Source organism: Hipposideros armiger, unplaced genomic scaffold (genome assembly GCF_001890085.2).
Source record: "Hipposideros armiger isolate ML-2016 unplaced genomic scaffold, ASM189008v1 scaffold_268, whole genome shotgun sequence".
NCBI classification, from domain to species: domain Eukaryota; kingdom Metazoa; phylum Chordata; class Mammalia; order Chiroptera; family Hipposideridae; genus Hipposideros; species Hipposideros armiger.
In genome coordinates, this window is record NW_017731618.1 from 347,970 (window position 1) to 368,685 (window position 20,716).

At 37.9% G+C, this 20,716-nt stretch overlaps 1 protein-coding gene and 1 pseudogene across 21 annotated transcripts in view; both read left to right on the plus strand.

Annotated features, from left to right (window-relative positions):
- The window catches only part of MAP2 (microtubule associated protein 2), a 274,645-nt gene that overhangs the window by 59,661 nt on the left and 194,268 nt on the right, over nucleotides 1-20,716 (plus strand). For all 21 annotated transcript variants that reach the window (XM_019656879.1, XM_019656881.1, XM_019656874.1 and 18 more), the window contains exon 2: nucleotides 16,324-16,373. The gene's annotated coding sequence lies outside the window, so the exon portion shown is untranslated. The remainder of the gene's footprint in view (nucleotides 1-16,323; nucleotides 16,374-20,716) is intronic.
- Nucleotides 1,578-10,810, plus strand: LOC109390427 (developmental pluripotency-associated protein 2 pseudogene; annotated as a pseudogene).

The window sequence follows — 20,716 nt, forward strand, 5'->3', positions numbered from 1 at the left end:
GCAGTGTCACTGGCCCTCATATGTGGGATCCGAACCGGGGCCCTCTGGTGTCCCAAGCCAGTTCTTAACCATCGCACCACTCGGCCGGCCCTCACAATTTTTCTCACCATTCGTTAATAATATACATACTGAAATAGCTGATAGCCTTTTAATGAAGTATACCCATGACTAAGAGCAGTTAATGAAACTTAAAATCAGTAGACAATCACTATCTCAAAGGGAAAGTGTGATAATATACTGTCAAAGATGAGTCTTCCTTAGAAGGGAAAAATGGAACTTTAGAACATAATAATGTGTCTTCTAAATTAGTAGACTCCTCTTAGTGCTATAACCAATTGGCTTTATTAACTGCAACCTTTTATTCCATTTGGAGGTAAATTACTAGGTTCTAGTTTACACAAGGAACAATAAGACTATTGTATACTTTTTGTTCTTCTGCATTAAATTTTGAATAGTGTTAAATTGCTGGTTGAGTCTGTAGATACCTGGTAAAATATTCAAATATCGTTAAAGGTTGGCATTGCTTTATTTGTTGTTGGAATAACATATTTTTTTGCTTAAAAATGTAATTTGAAATTGAGACGATCTAAAGCTTTTTCTTTTCTTTATCACTTGCTGATGTTATAGTCCAAGGGGAGGCGTTGACCAAACATGAACCTGCTTTATAGATCAGTCAAAACAAATTATTTGGGCTTAATAATTAACATTTGCTATCAGTATTTGCCCATCATAATTATGATCTTTCACATATAAGTAAAAAAAAAAAACTTAGATGAGTTTAAACTAAAATAAAAATATCTAGAAATGCTACTGGTACTGGGATGGAAGGGTTCAGGTTTTCAGTGTAATCATTACACCAGTCTTGCTCTCACATGATCGTTGTGTTCCTCCTCTCCTTTTTCTCTCTCTCTGCCTCCTTCTCTTTCTCTTTCCCTCCCTCCATTCCTCCCTTTCTGCCTCTACCCTCTCGTTTTCTCTTTATTCCCGTGTTCTACTTCATCTCGAGGCTTTCTCTCCATGGTGAAAGATAGATAACAGCAGCTACAGGCTTCCATGATTGTAACATATAGTTAACACAGAAGAAAAGAGACTGTGCCCCATGCTGCATTCACATATTGAGGAAGACCCCTTTTGGCCTGTGTCACATACTGGCTTTCTGTTTGGCCAATTCTAGGACCGAATTTAGCTTACAGGATATTTATTGGGATCCATGTCTGCGCAAGAGAGAAGGAGACTGGAGTGAGCAGAGGGAGAAATGCAGCTGCTTTGCAAGCCCAAAGACAGCAGATGCCGATGAGAGAATGCTTTTCAGAGTGGCCTGCCGTTGGGTGAAGATGGCTGGGTCTTTACACCCCTGCTTGGATCCATTGTTGGATGTGGAGTATGTAGGGAAGGGAGGCAGTCTCTGAAGGGGCCCAACACTGAGCATCCTTTGGTGACAGCACTTCCTGCAGCTGGGGCATAAGTCTTTCTGTTGTGCACCAGTGTTCACCCCAGCCTCGTTTGTCCTGAATTCTCAGCTCCCAACCAATCAGCGTGTCCATAGAATGGAATCCCTGATGGACCTGTGCTGTCCTATGGCTGAGGCTGGTGGATTGGATTGTGTGTAGTCAACTCCACCTAGAGCATATAAAATTGGTTCCCATGAAAAATGTGTATGCAGCTCCAGAAGAAGAAAGGGGAAGTGTTATACCAACATAGACATGAAAATCCTGGACTTAAGTCCCTTAACTATGAAGCCAGGTTGTCTTTAGGTTTTGCAAATAAAGGGGGGTGTGATATTAGATTTTTATTCAGAACTTAGAATTTGGGTATGTTTTAGTTCTAAACCTATCCTCTCCTTTGTTATTAAGCATTTACTAGCTCACAATATAATATAAATAAAGACAGCTAGCATACATGAACTTTGGTTCTTATGGAGTTTATGATGTTACAGAGAAAAAATATTTTATAAAGGTTATTTTGCTTGTATTGTTTATTATTGGATATAATGCAAGTTCATTAAAGTAAATGTAATAATACAGAAAAGTGCGCTACATCTAAAAGAAGAGAAAACTCCCAGAATTGAAAAGTGTAACTTGTTATAATGTTGATTTTATTACTAGTACTTATACCCAGATTCAATGGCATTTTTTTTGTTAAAAAAAGTTTCTTGAAATTACTACATTTTGTTGGTATAGCCTACCTATTTTCGTTCCTGTTTATATACAAGTAAAAAAGTGCATTTTGGGATCTGAGGCCCAAATGTCATAATTCACTGTTTAGTTTGCCGTATAGAAATGCTAGCATTTGTGGTAATCTTTTGAAACATTTCCAAGTCATGTCAGCATGTCTTTTGCCTTCAGAGAGCACACACCATTTACTTTTAACCATCTTTTTTATGGTGGGGAAGATTAGCAGAATGCATGGAGCCTGGAAAGGTGGGTGACAGCTGGGAGAGATTTTCGTACAGGCCTCAGAGCCCTTCCAGAAGATTGATTATGCACCGTTTTCCGCCAGTCCCCTTAGCTTGACCCAGGTTATCATCGCGTCAGGAAGCTTGGGGCTGGACCTCACTGTATTTTTGACAACTTAGGTGACCTTAAGACATTCCTTTAATCTCCTGAAGCTTGATTCTCTTTTTCAAATATAAAAATAAGGACCTTACACCCTCTGATCCTAAATATGATATAAAGAAAAATTCATTCGATTTGGAAAAAAATGATTTTAGCTCTGTGGGTGCCATTTATGTCGACTGTTAACGCCATGAACTGATTGCTCCTGAGTGCATGAGTGCAGCGGGAAGCATTTTTACACCAGGGAACATTTACTGATAGGTGGTCAGTCGTTTACATTTCACCACCAGGAAGTCAAAGCAGTTTCTTTGATGCATCCTTACACTGAATCTTATCTTTCTCAGTAAATCTACTTGGGAACAAGTTACTGCAAGTCAGGAAATAACTTATCTGGTGTTTTCACTCTGCCTTTTTCGCAACTTGGACTTCTTGATTGGGGATGACTAGAAAATAATGCCTTCTCAATCATTTAAATGTTCCTTGTCAGCTATTAGCTAAAAAAAATTCTTGTGAAAGAACTGCAATCTTTTGGCTCTGTTCCCAAAGGCACAATGAAACTGGCAGATGGAAATACAATAGCAATTGTGCAGCACGACTGTGACTGTGACACACACACAGCCGAAGTTGGTAATTGGCTTCCTCATTACACACAGGGAGAGGCCTGTTGACTTTCTCTAGCTGCTAAAGAGTGTATATAGTTACTCTGCTGTGGCACTAGGTCCATCAAGTGCCGAGTGTGCTGAGAAGTGACAAGGTGACCTGCTGTAAGGCTAGTTCTGGCTGTCTTCATGTGAGTCACCTGACTGCTGTCAAAGCTTATTTCCTTCTCCGCTAACTGGTTGAAGATATATGTGCCAACAGGGATTCTGTTGGTGGTATATTGTAAAGAATTTGTGCCTGGCACAAGCGAGATTTTATCAGTTCATTATGCATTGATGAGAGATCCCACCGTCTGTAACTTTTTTTTAAAATTATGTCAAAAGTTTAGAAATGAAGCACATGTTATTATCTGGACACATTTCACTGCAGGCCATTTGTTTTCCTTTGTCTCTTGATTATTTTCTTCCTTACATGACATTTGACACTTTGGCAAGCTAACAATTGAGGACAGCCCATTACGAAAGATTACCTTTCATTGGGAAACAGGTGTCATGCCTGAGATCCAACTAAATCTAGGTCAACAGAAGCATCTTAGTTTACAGGATTAATCAAGACTATGCGTGCAATAACTTAAAGCCCTGTGAATGTAGGATGTTAGTTGTAGTGTTGGCACCGAGTCTAGGACTAAAACCCCACACTAGTCCCCACAGTGCATGTTTTGTGCACTTTCAGAATTCACATGAACGTGTTGCATTTGCACTTTTTAGCTCAAGGATAGATGTAGGTCAGGAATCTGCTGGTTGAAATGTTCTACTTTGAAAGGGCACCAGGTGAGGCTCTAGTTCTCTGACGTTGATAAATGTAATTTCATCTTCTACTTCTTTCTTGCTGCTGAAATTGGAAATGGAGAAAGCTCCCAACTCCCCATTCCTTCCCCCAACCCCTTCCCCTGCTTTGTTTCCCTCCTAGCAGTCATCCCTCTCTTTTGTGTTCCAATAGAGGAATGCAGTTTCCAACAGGGCAGGAACCTAGTGGGTAACTCACTGGCCACCATTATATCTCAGTCCCTAGAAAATGGCTCGCCATGAAGCAGGTATTCAAAAATCATTAGTTAAAAGAATGAAGCCCTTACTCCCAAGTGCACTCCATTTGCTGGGGAAACAGTCTTAGAGTAAAATAATGACGAGGCTGTGTCTGGGATCACAGTAGGGCCATAAACATTCCTTTTAGCTATGCAGCAGTTCATTTATACTAAAGATTAAATAGGCCAGATTAGGAATTTAACCCAAACTTGTAATATTTTCCTTGTAGATTTCAATAAATGGCTGGAAAAATGGTTGAAAAAATGTCTGCATATAGGACTACCTATGTGAATTATAGGGAAAAGATGTATTGTTAATTGAAGCTATTTTCATTCCACTATACTGCTTTTTGGTCCAGTGCTACGTTGGGGGAAATTAAAGCTTTATCCCTTAGTTAGTGTAGTTGAGGGATGATGGAGTCTGAGAAAGTACTTAATATTTAGCATATGGTAACAGCAGATCTGTTTCCTACATCAATGCTTTTAGACTTACAGGAAACCCTAATTTTTGCTTCAGCTCCATTTGTTCCAGACATACAATTTCCCATTGTTCTGTATAAATTCTGACCTCTTTTTTGGTCCGTCATATATACAATAACATGAAATGCAGCAAGAATATTAAAATGGATGAAAATGTTCTTTATAATAAATAGTTCTGAAGTCAATCCTTTTATACCTCTTTTTGAGATTGGCAATTTTTTATTCATGTAATTAAATTATGCTGGGAATAAGTTGTAATAACATATGTAAGAATTAAATACCCCTGGCTTTACCCTGAAGAAAGCCTGTCTCAGAGAAGTGGGTCCAGAAATGTGTGGGATGCTCCGATTTGGCTTGTTAGTGCCTTACTGGAGTTTTCAGGAAATTACAGCTTTGGGGAACAGATTTACTCTACTGTTCAAGGTTTGCCTAGAGCTGTACATTACTTTGAGACTTAGGTTTCACTAGGATGACAAAATCACCTCTTGGTAGGGCTAGGAGAATGTGTACTTTCTGATTGGAGAAAATCTAGGGGTGGCGTTAATCTGAAAAGACATCCTGATATTAGACCCAAGAAACTTACTGCCTGCTTGATGAGTGAGTGCCCCATGTATATCCCACGCCACTTCCAATCTCAGTTATAAATCCAAGTATTAATGAGATGGTGCTCCACTAAAGATTTAGAACAAATAATTAATAATGCATTCACTTTACTATAAAGCCATTTCAAAGGAAACCTCAGATTTTAAAAACTAGTGATTTGAGTGAGCAGATAGGCTTTCATACTGCAAAAAAATAAGCTTATTGGTTTTTTCAGTACAATCATCACTCAATTGTACTATTTTATTATCAGAATAAATATGGTGTTATTTAGATACATTGTATGTTTCAAATAACTCATGCATCTTATCGCTCTGTTTTATCATAGGCTTTGAAAAAGTAAGTTAACTTTTTAAACTATTTATATGCCTACCATTGATAAAATAAAAATTACAAAGAAGAAAAATCAAAAGGACCTAGGATGAGAATATGAAAGACCTTTTCGCCATTGACCTTTGTCAGTGCCAGTGAAAAGTTTAAGAAATGAATACTGCCATCTTCCAAAAATTTTCTCCTAATCGAAGTACTTAGAGAAAGAACTGCAGGAGACTGTGCTCTTTTCGTTTCAAAAAATTTTTCATTCATTTTCTTACAGCTTTTCCAAAGTATGATTACCCATATTGTTTCTGCTTGAATTTGAATATGCCAGAATTCCTTAAGGAATTACACAGTGAGGCAAAACCAGCAGTGTCCTAACTTAAAAACAAAATATGGAAAAAATATATACAGCTGACCTTTGAAACGCAGAGGTTAGAGGTGCCAACCCTTCTTCACAGTAAAAAACTCTGCATATAATAACTTTAAAAAAATATTTTTATTAAAATATAACTAACATACAATGTTATATTTGTTTCAAGTGTACATAATAATTATTAAACATTAATATAACTAAATAAATGTTAACCATGATAAGTCCAGTAACCATCTGACACTGGACTATGCTATCACAATATTGTTGAATATATTCCCTATGCTGTACATTACATCTCCATCACTTATTTGTTTTATGCCTGGGAATTTAAACCTCTTATTCCCCTTCACCTTTCCTCCCTTTTTAAAATTTTCAATTACAGTTGACATTCAATATTATTTTATATTAATTTCAAGTGTACAGCATAGTGCTTAGATATTTATATAATTTAAGAAGTAATCTCCCTGACTAGTCTAATACCGACCTGACAATATACATAGTCATTACCATATTATTGACTATATTCCCTGTGCTGTACTTTACATCCCCATGACTATTTTGTAACTACCAATATGTACTTCTTAATCCCTTTACCTTTTTCACCCTGCCCTGCAAACCCCCTCTCTTCTGGCAACTATGAAAATGTTCTCTGTATCTGTGAGTCTGTTTCTGTTTTGTTTGTCTATTTTCTTTCGATTCCACATATAAGTGAAATCACATTGCATCTGTCTTTCTCTGTCTGACACTCCACTCAGCACAATACCCTCCAGGTCCATTCTTGCCTCCACAGGTGGCAAGAACCCATTCCCATCCCTTGTTGAGCAATATTTCATTGTATATATGTACCACCTACTCTTTATCCATTCATCTATCAGCGGACACCCAAACTGCCTCCATATCTTGGCCATTGTAAACAATGTTGCAATGAACATAGAGATGCACATGTCCCCTCAAAGCAGCTTGGGTTTCTTCAGCTCGATATCCTGAAGTGGGATTACTGGGTCCTTCATTTTCTCTTATTATAGCCTTTATTTTAAAGTCTATTTTGTCTGGTATAGTATTTGCAACCCCAGCTTGTTTGTTTTCATTTTCATGAAATATCTTTTTTCCATCCCTTTACTTTCAGTGTGTGTGTGTCTTTCTCTCTAAAGTGAGTCTCTTCTAAGTAGCATATGTAAGGGTCTTGTTTTCTTATACATTCAGCCACCCTATCTTTTGATTGGAGCATTTAACTCATTTACGTTGAAAGTAATTGTTGATAGATATGTAGTTATTGACATTTTATTCATATTTTTTATCTTTTTTTTCCCCTTTTTTTTTTGTCTTAAGGAAGTCTCTCTAAGATTCTTTATAATTCTGGTTTAGTGTTGGTAAGCTCCTTTAACTTTTTCTTGTCTGGGAAGCTCTTTATCTGTCCTTCAATTATAAATGATAGCTTTGCTGGAGTAATCTTGGTTGTAGGTCCTTACTTTTCATCACTTCGACTATTTCATGCCAGTGCCCTTCTGGCCTGCAAAATTTCTGTTGAGTAATCAGTTGACAGTCTTATAGGAGCCCCCTTGTAGGTAAATAAATGCTTTTCTCTTGCTGCTTTTAAGATTCTATCTTTGTCTTTAGCCTTTGTCATAGTAATTATGATGTGTCTTGGTGTTGGCCTACTTCTTTGGGTTCACTTGTCTGGGACTCTGTGCTTCCTGTATATCTATGTCCTTCACCAGGTTAGAGAAGTCTTTCATCATTATTTCTTTAAATAGGTTTTCAATTTCTTGCTCTCCCTTTTCCTTCTCCCCTTATGATGTGAATGTTGGTATGCTTGATGTTGTCCCAAAGGCCCCTTAAACTATCTTTATTTTTTAGATTCAATTTATTTGTCTTTGCTGTTCTGTTTGGGTATTTTCTGCTACCTTCTAAATTGCTGATGTAATCCTCTGTTTAATCTACTGTTGATTCTCTCTAATGTGCTGTTCATTTCAGTTATTGTAGTCCATATTTCTGACTGGTTCTTTTTTATATTTTCTAACTCCATTTTTTATGTTTCTTGTCTCTGTTGAATTTCTCCCTGAGTTCACTGAGCATCCTTATAACCAGTGCTTTGAACCCTGTATCTGGTAGATCCCTTGTTGCATTTTGTTTAGCTCTTTTCTAGAGCTTTGTTTTGCTTTTTGTTTGGGACTTGTTTCTTTGTCTCCCCACTTTGGCTGTCTCCCTGTGTTTGTTTCTATGTATTAGGTAGGACTGCTATACCTTTTTGTCTTAGTAGGTGTGCTGAGGGGCTCCGTGGCACAGTCTTCCTGGTGACTGAACTGGGTACTCCAGGTGCATCCCCTGTGTGAGTTGCTTGTGGCCTACTGTTGTAGTTGAGCCTGGTTGCTGTTTGCACATCACTAGGAGGGATTGACCCCCCCCACCCCCAGGCTTATTGATTGCAACACCTGGGCATGACTACAGTGGAGGAGCTGTTGTGCAGTGGCTGACCATCCAGAGCAGGGTTTGCTTTAACAGGGCTCTGGTGCCTGCTGAGTGTTCCCTTTGGGTGTGTCATTCCCAGAGGCAGCTGAGTGATGTTCTCGCTGGGTCTGAAGCTAGCCACCAGGAGTGCCAGCCTCAGGGCCTTCTGGGAGGGGCCCCGCTGTAGGCCAAATTCAGCCCCAGCATGTGCCTGCCATTCCCAGGGCCACCTGGCATGAGCTACAAAGCAGTCTGCATATGGCCACCACCTGTGCTGGGCTTGGAGGTGGCTTGAGAAAGCAAGCTATAAACCAAGGCATGCTGTTGCTAGTGCCAGGCTTGGGGCTGCTCAGCCCGAGGTACAGGACATGCTGAAGCCAGATGCTGCTTGTTTGGGTGTTGTGAACCTTTGAGAGATTTTTAGGAAAGTCCATAGCATGAGGCACGGCAGGCCATTTATAAGGAGAAGCCACTGGAAGAGGCTTGGTAGTGCCTGAAATTTGGATGGGGCAGATTCTCAGGGAATCACTAGGGCAGGGCAGGCAAAAGGTGATTACTAGTTTAATGGAGACTCAGATATAGCGCCTGCCTGTGTCTGCACACTGGAATGGTAGAGGGCTCAACAAGTGAACAATGGCTTCTACCAGCTCTTCTCTCTGGGAAAAAGCGACCCTCCAGCCCTCACCCTAAGCCAGACAATTCAGTAACTCACCATATGTCCCTGGCACCTATTGAACTGCTGCCCCAGTGCTAGAGCTCAAAGCGAGTGAGTCCATCAGCAATCAAGTCTATGCACAGGCCTTTTAGAAGGATTTCCTGGGACTGCAGCTGCCCTTTGACTCACTTAGCCATGATCTCTGCTGGTTTTCACAGCCAGAGGTTATGGGAACTTCTCACACTTTGCACTGGAACCCTGGGCTGTAGAACTTGTTGTGGGGCTTGGACCCCTCACTTCTCCATGATGGACCTCTGCAGCTGAGATATCCCTCCCAATTTTTAACTGCCACATGCATCTCCACCATTCCTACCAGTCTCCAGCTTGCTTTTTCTGTATGTCCATAGTTGTAGGGCTTTGGTTCAACTAGACTTCAGGTGATTCTCAATGATGTTTGTTTTGTAGATTAGTTGTAATTTTGATGTGGTCATGTGAGGAGGTAAGCACAGCATTTACCTACTCCTCCATCTTGACCAGATATCTCAGTGTATAACTTTTGAATCTTCCCAAATTTTAACTACTAATATCCTACTGCTGACTAGAAGCCTTACCATGACATAAACAATCGATTAATGTATATTTTGTATATGTCTTATATACTGTATTCTTATAATAAAGTAAGCTAGAAAAAAATGTTATTAAAAATTTCATAAGGAGGTTAAAAGGAGTAAACTGAAGGTGCCCTCCACTGTGCTGGCTTTGCTGTCCTCTGAGTGTGTGTTCCTGCGAATGGCAAGCTCAAATTTTGATAGCTGCAAAAAAGGATTTCTTTGAGGATGAATTAGATGAAGGAAGTGTGATTCTCACATTGGTTCCAGTTAATGAGCAACCTAATGAAGAACATCAAATGGAACCAAGCATTTCTTCAATCTCGGAAGCAAACCTGGGGACTCCTAGGACAGATGATAAAGTTTATCTTCCTCAAATGTGTGAACAGTTCAAAGCTTGCCCCAAACCAATCCTCCCCTTGCCAACCATTTTGCCTTCAATGAATAAAGTGCATTGGGACACTTTGCGGAACTGGTGCCAACAATTTAATCTGAGTACCGATGGCAAGAAAACAGACCTTTATCTGAGGCTAAAGGAACATGCTTACTCTGACGAAAACCAAGAGGACACACTGCAATCAAGTTCAAAGAAATGCAAGATGGTGACCAAGAGAGCAAGGAGTAACAAAAGTTGTAAGATGAGTGAGAGAGAGGATATGACCAATAGAGTTGAGGTGATAACTTCAGCTCAGGAAGCCATGTTGGCAGCATGGGCAAGACTTGCTGAAAGAGCCATTCAACCAAAGGCTGTGAATTCATGTCCCATTCCTGTTTCTGCTGAGAACTTTCTGCTGCACACACACCTCTGGTGTCAGGTGGTGTGTGGTCCATGGCAGACCTCTCTTGGCAGACACACAAGGTTGGGTTTGCCTGCTGTTCTATGCAGGTCAGCCATGGGTGCCTGACACACCTAAAAAGATGATCTCTCTCTTCCTGTCACCGGCCTGCACTTTCCCATACCCAGACCTAGAAGATAATATGTTGTGCCCCGAATGTGTTAAGAGGAATAAGAGGATGATGTAAAGAATTAATTACAATGAAAAAGTAGAAGCAACCTGGTTTGAACACACCCACATCATTCCTTTTGGATAGGCCATTTCTTAATAAAGAATAAATGATGAACAGCTCACAGATCCCCCCAAAAAAAATTCATAAGGAAGATACAATACATTTGCAGTATTGTATGTATTTATTGAAAAAATCCACATATAAGTGGACTTGCTTAGTTCAAACTTGTTTTGTTCAAACTGGGTACTTTGTTTTCTTCCCATATCCCAAAAATGTGTATGTTAGGTAAACTGTTTCTAAACTGCCCCAGTCTGAGTGGGTGTGGGTATGTGTGAGTATGCCCTTCGATGGAACAGTATCCTATCCAGGGTTGCGTCCCACCTTGCACCCTGAGCTGCCATGATACTCTCTAGCCACCCTTGACCCTGAAATGGAATCAGAGGGTTGGAAAAATCATTCTATTACTTGATTTTATTCATCTCCCTTAAATGTATATATAGCTCACATTTATTTCAATGTTTAATATTAGAAGAGTTTTTGTTTTTATTTAGAAGTTTGGTGATATTTTTATGACCAGAAATATGCTCTAGGAACTCTTGTTTATACCAATTAGCCTATGATATACTTCCAAGAACCTATGACAACATTAGGTGAGGACTCACTGTACTAGAGTTTTCATAAGACAAATTCCATGACCAAGGCATTTGAAAGTTATTAACTTTAAATGTGTACCTATTATTATTTCTAGTTCCTGCATCATCTAGTTAGTTTTTTTCCTGTGCTGTGACAGTTGATGGGTGAATTAGGTATAATTTCCCAGCATGGAACTCGTCCTTTTTAACCTTATCCTCTATTTCCTCCATTGTTACAGCAGCTACAGCAAACATGTCAGAGTACAGAACATTCCATTAAAAAGCATACCTAGCTCGCGCCTAGCTTCCTATGATGTTGTTTTATATGAATAATACGAAGTCTAGAGGTGAAATTAGTTGGAGTGCCCATGACTCAGCCTCTTTTTCCGGGGGGGGTGACTCATTCCACATTTATATATCCCTGACTTTGAGCCATATACTACATTAAGTGATTGAGATACAAACATGGATTTGCTGGGTCACTGACCCAGAGCCACCCACAGTCTGGGCAGACAGGATATGGCACTCATTAAGAATAATATGGGCTTACACACAGCCAGTACTGTATTCATATTATAGCTATCTATCAAGGCAAAGTGTGATTAAATATTACAATAATGTGTGCTGGCTAGACAATCTAATTCTATGGTTGGAACATGCACATACACTTCTGATTCCATATTAATGTATTTTAGCCTAATTATATCACCACAATTTTCATTCCTTTTTGTTTTGTTTTAATTTTAAATAAGATTTCACTGTCTTCCATATCACATAAAGTCATACCCTCCGTGAATTGCTTCGTTGTCTGATATACCTTCCCTTGATTATCCTGTAGGACACTTGAACTTGTATTTTGAGATAAGGCTTTTAGGAGGTAATGTTAAATAAGATCACAAAGGTAGGACCCTAATTTGACAGTGACCATGTGAAGACACAGCGAGAAGGTGACTGTCTACAGGTCAGGAAGAGAGGGCTCTTACCAGAACCAGACTAAGCTGGCATCCTGATCTCAGATTTCCAGCCTCCACAGCTGTGAGAAACTACATTTCTATTGTTTAACTCACCTAGTCTATGGTATTGTGTTATGGCAGCCCGGATGAATTAGGACACTCACCTATGCAGCAGTTGGAGCTCTCTTCCTCCTTTGTGTTGACACTGTCTCTACCTGAGTTGACTCTTCATTACCATTCACATGGACTTCTGAAGGGGAAGGCCTATTCTCTTTTAAGCTCATCTCTGATTCAATCTACACACTGTTGTCGGATTAAATGTTCTCATTGTTGGATATAAAACCTTTAGTCATTCACTTTAGCATACAAAATTGAACATATTTAATTTTACAGTCTCCTCAGCTTGTCATTCAAGGTCATTACTCCCTATACATACCCAATGTAGCCTTTCACTCAGTTAATGCTATTCTTGTGTGTCACACTCTAGCCAGGTAGGACTGCAGGAGTTTTTTCAGACATTCCTTGTTTTTTTCTTGTTTCATTACTTTGTTTCTGTTGAGTCCATTGTCTGGTTGGTCTCCTTCACATTCCATCTCCACCTGTCAAAATCTTTTGCCTCTTTCAAAGCCCAACTCAAATGCACCTTCTGTGAATCCTTATCTAACAGGATTTAGGGTTGTTGTTTTTTCCTTTTGATCTCCCATAGCTCTTTGCTGGCATTTCTTTGTGACAACAGGCCCGTGCTGCTCTGTGTCATGGCCTTTTTTTGTCTTTTGTCTTTTTCATCACCACCTCTGTTCCACTAGATTCGAAGTAAGCTTTTTGATGTCAAAGAACTGTGGATCCCTGACATACTAAACAAATGCTATTAAAAAAATACTTCTCTGTATTATAAAAAATATAAAGATTATAAACACATAAAGACACATTTATTTAAAAAATAGAATTGATTTTTAATTTGCCTTGCAAGTGCAGTGTTCCCTACATTTGTATCTGTAAATTGAAACTCGAGTGGTAACTTTTCTATTAGTCAAGCAGTAAGGGTTTCTATGAATTAAGACTCATGTAATATTAATAAGAGAGAAACACGGGAAGCGTGAAAGGTCACTTTTCATTGACAATTGACCTTGAAAATCTAAAAACTAAAATATGTCTGATATTTTCCATTTTTATTCCTTGTGATGTGTAATCAGGCATACTTTATCTGCATATAGGTTTATAATTTGACCTGACCGTCACAATATGACTTATGATATATATGTATGAGATCATTTCTCATTGGAGAAAAGAAAAAAAGAAGCCTTGGCCAATTAACCCTCAAGCTTATTTTCTGACATTTTGGTGTGGAGAAAGAGACTTAGAGGATAGAAAGGTGGTGCTTTTACTATGCTGATAAGTTAAACTGCCTGGAAGCAGATACTGAATCCTATTGATAAGAATTTCATTTGAGTTATGATTCGGGCATTGTTTAGCAAGATACCACACAAAAGGTCTTGATGTTTGAAATGTGTTTGAAATGGCAGATGTTCTCAGTGAGGATTGAGCCTTAGGGCAACATACATCTTCATTCTCTTTGTACCTATTTGCTCAATAACTGGGTTGGGGGGTTGGGGGAGGAGGGTCTAGAGAGTTATTTACAAAGCAGCTGCTCTTGGTGCCGCAAATGGAAGCGCTTGCCTGAAGACAAGAAAAGCAAGTAAACAAACAAACATCCAGACAGCTTGAGTCCACCAGGTCAAACATAAATACCTCTTCTCCCTCAAAAGTTTGTTCCCATTCATTGTTTCCTATGCAAGTCAAGTGGGGCAAGGATGGGATTTTTTTTTTTTTAATTCTGTGGAAAAAAAGGGGAATTTTCTTTAAATTTGACACAGCATCAGAAAAGTACAACACGATGTGCCTTCATTAATTTAACAAATATTTATTGACACTCTTCTGTGTGCTGAACATCTTGCTACGTTTATGCATTCAAATACAAGGTTTGCATAGCTAAAACAGCGTTCATATTTTAGATAAAGTTTGTATTTGACTCATGGCTGTATTGAAAAAAAGAGTAAACTGGAAGTTTTGGGAGATGGGGCCAGGATGGGGGACAGTGGTGGGGAACAGTAGCCTGACTTTTGAAGAACTTCACAAGTATCATTGTGTTTTTACTATGAAAGCAAATATTTGGAAGCGCACATAGAAAAGATAAAATCCAATTACTTAAAAGAATATTAAAATATCAGGATATTGATCTAGTATGTCAAGAAGCTCTTAGCAAGAAATGACTGTGATAAACTGAGGCGTAAAACTGCACACAAACAAATACGCAGTTCTGTGTAGTCTTTCTGTGGCTCCAAGCAACTAGGGAACTGCCTTCTCTTGGGGGATGATGATGAATAATCAACATGGTTAACATGCGCTGAGTAGAAGCAGAGTTTGCCACCCCAAAATATGCTTTTTGGAATATTGATGATTTTAAGATGGTTACTTTTAAGAAACAAAAGACTCAGAAAGAAACTTCAACCCTCCTTCTTACCTGCCTAAAGGAATTCAGATAGAAAAACCTGATTAAAGGAAGGGAGCTATTATCTTAGCATCCTGCAAACTAAATAGGGCAGCCCCGGTGAAACCAAGCAAAGTCTGTTTGTTAGACTCCCCCCTGAGTCCCATTGTCCTGGGTGGCCCAGCAAGCGCTTGTTTACTCTTTCTGTCTACCTGTGAATTGCCCGCATTCCCTTTGGAATCCCAGGCTTCTGCCTCCCTCTCTTTAATCCAAAAGGACATAGAAGCCTCAACTAACCAATGTGTCCTTGGGTTCTGGATTCTTAGGGAACCCGGTTCCTGTGTGTGCATACGTAATAAAGCTGGTCATTTTCTCCTGTTATTCTGTCTCATGTTAATTTGATTTTTTTAATTAAATTTAGAGAATTTGGAAGGTTAGAAGCCAGAGAATTTAGAAGGGTAGAAGGAGAATTATTTCCGTCAACCCCCACAGGACACACAGGCAGCGTGCCCATTACTTGTCCTCTGTCTTTAATCTCCTGGCATTCCGTGCACTCTTTCCCCCACGTGTACCTCTTGCACACACAATAGTGTCCTTGCACAAGCACATGAACATGCACACAGTCACTCGGTGTGTTGAACCACTGTCCTTCCCACTCTCCTAGTATTTTTCCTCTTATTTTAGGAAAATGTTTTCCTTCCCCTCCTTTTCGTTCTCCTTTAAAAGTGAACCATTTTTAACAATGTCATGTGGAACATATTCTACAAGAGACAAACACATTTCCAGAACCTAACTTGTGTTTTGAATTGGCAATTTAGTCATAGATGTGCCCTGCAACAGTCATAAATCTCACTCTATGTTATTTTAAAGTTATTTTCTTTACTGTCTCCAAAACACAGGCTGATTTTGGCACAGAAGTTTTGGGTTTCCTTTTGTTCTGGGTTTACCTTTTTTGTTACTTCCATTTGACAATGTGCCTCTCAGCATAATTTAGTGGCAAGGCTTAGATAGAAGAAAGAAACGGGAAGATTGATAGGTTGCTATTGCTATTGTCTTACATGACTTTTTTTGCCTTTAAATAGATTATTGATCTTGGACTAAAAATCTGCAGACTGTGGATGTTAAATCAGATTAAGGAGGCAAATGCATCAGTTTTATTGTTTTTAGTTAAATATCTTTTAAGAGAAATGGTAGTACATTGAGTATATAATTTGTGAAAATTTTTTGGTTGACATTTTAGAATATAAGCATAAGAGTTGTTCTACTTGAAACAAATAGAAACTGCTAAAAATAAAAATGAGACCTAATTTGGTCCTCTAATATATTTTTAAGTGAAATCTAAGCAATAATTTTAAGGTTAAAGCTTTATAACTATATAAACCTCCCTATTGTAAATCTGTCTTTGTCAGCCAGTAAACTTATGGTACAAGGAACCAAGTAACTTCATCTTCCTCCTGAGTAAAATAAGAGGCTAAATCATTCAGTTGACTTAATTTACGGGATGTTTTTCTGTTTATCTTTCAGACTTTATTGATCTGATCCAAGGTATATTGTGACGGCTGGCTGGAATTAAGGTTGGTGGTTTGTTTATATTGATTATGAATGAACTGTGAAATAAAATAGAGGCATCTTGGGCCCTTGGACAGTTGGGTCAGAGTCCTCTTGCAGAGTGTGGTAGAAAGCTGAACTTAGTGAGGCCTGGACATTTCAGACTTGGAGCACTCTTAAACGTGCTTTCCTAAGCAGTGTTTGTTTTGTAGTTAGCATAATTTCTCTGATTATGGAGTGTTTCATTTACTTTACCTGTCTTACTAGCTGAATTTCGATTAAATAAAAAGACCCAACTCTAATTTGTTCATTTAATAAACACATATCAAAAGAATGACTTCTTGCTAAGGCTAGACGTTCTCACATGTTACAGAATAGAATGGTCAGCTTTCAGAATTGGAAGGAAAACGCTTTTGAAGCCCACAATTTGGAAGCCACATTTCCTAAGGATGGTAGAGTTGAAAAATTGCTTATCAATTGCAAATTTCAATTAATTAGGAGAGTTTTAAGATGCCCTTCCTTTTGTTCTGTTTTCTTGTTAATTGGTTTTATGGGTGACTCAAAACCAGCTTAACTGAGTTTAGTGTAATAACAGTGTCTTGAATGGCACTTACATCAGTAAGCATGGAATTTCATTTATCCCTTCTATTTTCTTGTCTAGAACGTGTACTGAGATCTTAAACAAAATAAACACCTAAACCCTGAATGAAATGAGGGCTTTTGTTGCTCATAAAAGGGCAAAAATGCCAGGTGTTGCTAAACTTTTTGTATAGGCTTTTGATGAATAATTAACAGAGAAAAACATTGGCTTTTCATTTCTGCTTACACTAATCATGAATTTAGCCTTTAAAAGCCCATATTTACCCTTCAAATTGCAGTGTCTAACACATAGCAGTAAATGTATACACACACACCGAATATGTACCTTTTCCTGGCCTCAATTCTGACATCACTCTCCTACAATCAATCAATCTCTCTCTCTCTCTCTCTCTCTCTCTCTCTCTCTCTCTCTCTCTCTCTCTCACACACACACACACACACACACACACACAAACACAGAAACTACTATTATTTCTCTTTTTTATACACAAATTGTGTTTTCCTATTCTGGAAGTATGTATGGATTATAGCAAATATAACATGTTGGAATCATGCCTACTGATAATTAGGAACTTAATAAGGAAACAAAGTAAAAAAGTCTATAGAATGACTGTTAAAGTTTCTATTTGTAACCTGTATTATTTTAGTATGTGTTCATATATTTTGGAGTTGAATTTATTGAAGACACTTAGCTTGGCTTCCTTTTCTATTCACTCATCAGTATATTATATGTGAACTTTTGCACACGTTTAAACATGGGAATTCTTGTAAGACTCTTTGAACTTTTTGCTACTCTTTTTTTTCCTGCTAGCTCCTACCCACCTGCCCAAAGATCTCAAGTAGAATGATATCTTTAGGAAAGTATATCTTTGAATTAGAAATATTATTAATGTATATGGTTAAGTTTAGATTGTTAATTTTTCATTTTAATTAAAAGTGAATTGTATTTTGTCTTCTTCCCTTTTGGTTTTTTGTTTTATTGTTGGTATGGTCAACATGGCAACTTGAAGTCTCATCTCTTTTTGGCCACTTTTAAGAAAAAAAACACTAAAAAGCATGTTAAAAATAAAATATTTTGTTAAACTAAAATAATAATAAAAATAACTGTAAGAGTAACACACAAAATCCCAACTTTTCTTAATCTGTTCCTCTACCCATCTTCCATATGGAGAGTTTCTTTTGTGGGAGTGTGTTTGGTCTAATTGTGCAAAGTTACTATGACTTACATATCCCAATATAATTATATCAATTAAAATATATAAAGTGTACATAGAAATAGAACATGATTAAACCTCTCATATTGCTAGGTCTTCCCACTTGGATATGGTAGGTTAGCACAATTGGTATTGTTTTTCTTTCCAACTGAGAATGAAAAAATAGTTAAATTAAATTTCATAATTGGTCACCTAAACAACATTTTGAAAAAAGCAGCTAGCTGTAGCAAGCCTTTTTAAAAATATACTAATCCACCAGAAATAGCTAGATTCTCAACACAAAATACAATATATAGTGAAAATTACCACTCTTTTCTCAACTATAGCTAAGTCCTTTTGCTTCAGGAAAAAAGGGATTCCCTCATATAGGAAACTTGCTTTTCTATAATAATATTAGCTAAGCAAAATAACTAGTGTTGCTAGATAAAAGCAAGGTTTAGATAGGGGTGCATTACGTGGGGTATCAGAAATGTCCTTGTACACACACACACACACACACAATAAGACACTCTTATGTCTTTCTAGTAAGTCAGTTCTTTCAGCTTTCCAGAATCAATTAAGACAAGCAAGTCTTTGACCAGATAACTACATAGTCACTCTTTAGTGTCACCTCAGGCAGAAGCTCCACTTCCCTTGCAACTTGCTTGATTTTTCTTCACATAGCTCTCATAGCATTTGTTCATACTTCTTTATGTTATGATTATTTCTGGATGTGTCTTATCTCCCCTAGCAACCTATAGCAACTGGGGTCTTTGCCCCTGTGTCCCCTGCACTGTGAGGGCCTTGAAGTGGACAGAAAATGCTTATTGTGTGAATTATAAAGATTACAAACAATGAACAATGTTTTTACATGTCTGTAAACTAAATATATAGCTAAATGTGTGTGTGTGTGTGTGTGTGTGTGTGTGTGTGTGTAATAACAATTATTAATCACAGTATTCTTTCCCTTGGTGATGCATAGAGTTGAGCATAAAAGCAAGGACTTAAAAAAAAATCATCCAAAAGATATTTGAAGCAGTAATAATCATTAGGTTTAATGTGGGGAATTTTAAAAAGTAGAAGTATGATAAGAGTGATTGTTTTGTTAATCTACTTTATTCCTACATTTAGCATGATATAATAGTAATATACTTAAGGATGAACACATACCCAGAATTCTAATTATTGAATTGGCATGTGACTTTGAGACTCTGGAAAGATTTGTAGAAAGCCTAATAATTTGTTTACCACTTTAAGGACAGATACAAAGCTGCTAGAATCACATTTCAAACTGGAAAGACCAGTCAGTCCTAGGAGGATTTGCTTTCTCTTGTGCAGCTTTCTGAAATCTGAACTATCATAAATCCTTATTTTCTCCTTTTTATGAAAAGTAATCTTTTCCCGTTACAAGCATTACAATAAAAAAATATGCTCATGCCATGATTTGGAATGGGAGAGGTAGGCAGGAGGTACCAGTGCGTGTGAGAGGCACACTTGCTATGGCTTCTCAGTCTCCTCACATGACCTAATGAAATACCTGGAGAATATATGTTTTCAAAATTGCTTTGTATTTTGACAGAGTCTTGACATACTGAGAAAGTAGGCTTGTTGATGTCATGCCACAGAGGACAAATAGGAAAATACAACCCACCAGAAATATCTTAAATACCATGGAATGGATCTAATTTTTCCCATGTGAGAAAAAAATATTCCAGCTGATTTCTTTTCTTCTTAACTAAATGTTTGTAGTATCAAATGGCTGCAAAAAGACAACCCTTCGGATATGTTTTCACATAAACCCCATGCTTAAGAAATCAATCCTGTGGATTTAATTCACTAGCTAGCTAGTTTTTATTCTTTTCCTGAATTCATCTGAAAGCAAGAGTGTTGTTCCAAAGAACAGCACAACTGATCGTTTTGCAGACCATTTATATCATTAAAGAATGCCAGACTTTCACTGGAGCCTATATATTATTAGGAAAGTTTAGAGGATATAAAACCAGAAGAAGTTCATTTTCTTCTTATGTAAGAAATCCATTCATCTAGAAATCCTTTATTTCTTTTATGGCCACTTATTGCAAAATAAGAACTTTATACTATTAAAAGGGGATATGCTTTCTTGTTCCTCAGCTTCTGTAGATCTACATGAGACTTAAGTTTCATCTAAGAATAGAATCAGTTGCTTGGCAGAGAAAGGAATATAACGTATAAATACATATACTTGTATGTTAGATACGTAGACGTGCATGCTGGTGTTGGATAGTCTTGCCAATGAATAAAACAAGGGCTGTGCTTTGGGGCATATTTCATGGGCCATTCCTGTTAAAGAAGGTAAAATTATCTGCCTTTTCTGAACCAATTCCTTTTAGTTATTTAGCAATATTAAAAATGTTAGTTGAAAAACCATTTGCTATAACAAGCCAAACTTAATTTGATTTCATTCCATATTATTCAATGTCTTATGTTCATCAGCTTATGTAAGTTTAGAGCAGTGGTTCTCAACCTGTGGGTCGCGACCCCTTTGGGGGTCGAATGACCCTTTCACGGGTTGCCTAAGACCATGGAAAACAAAAAGA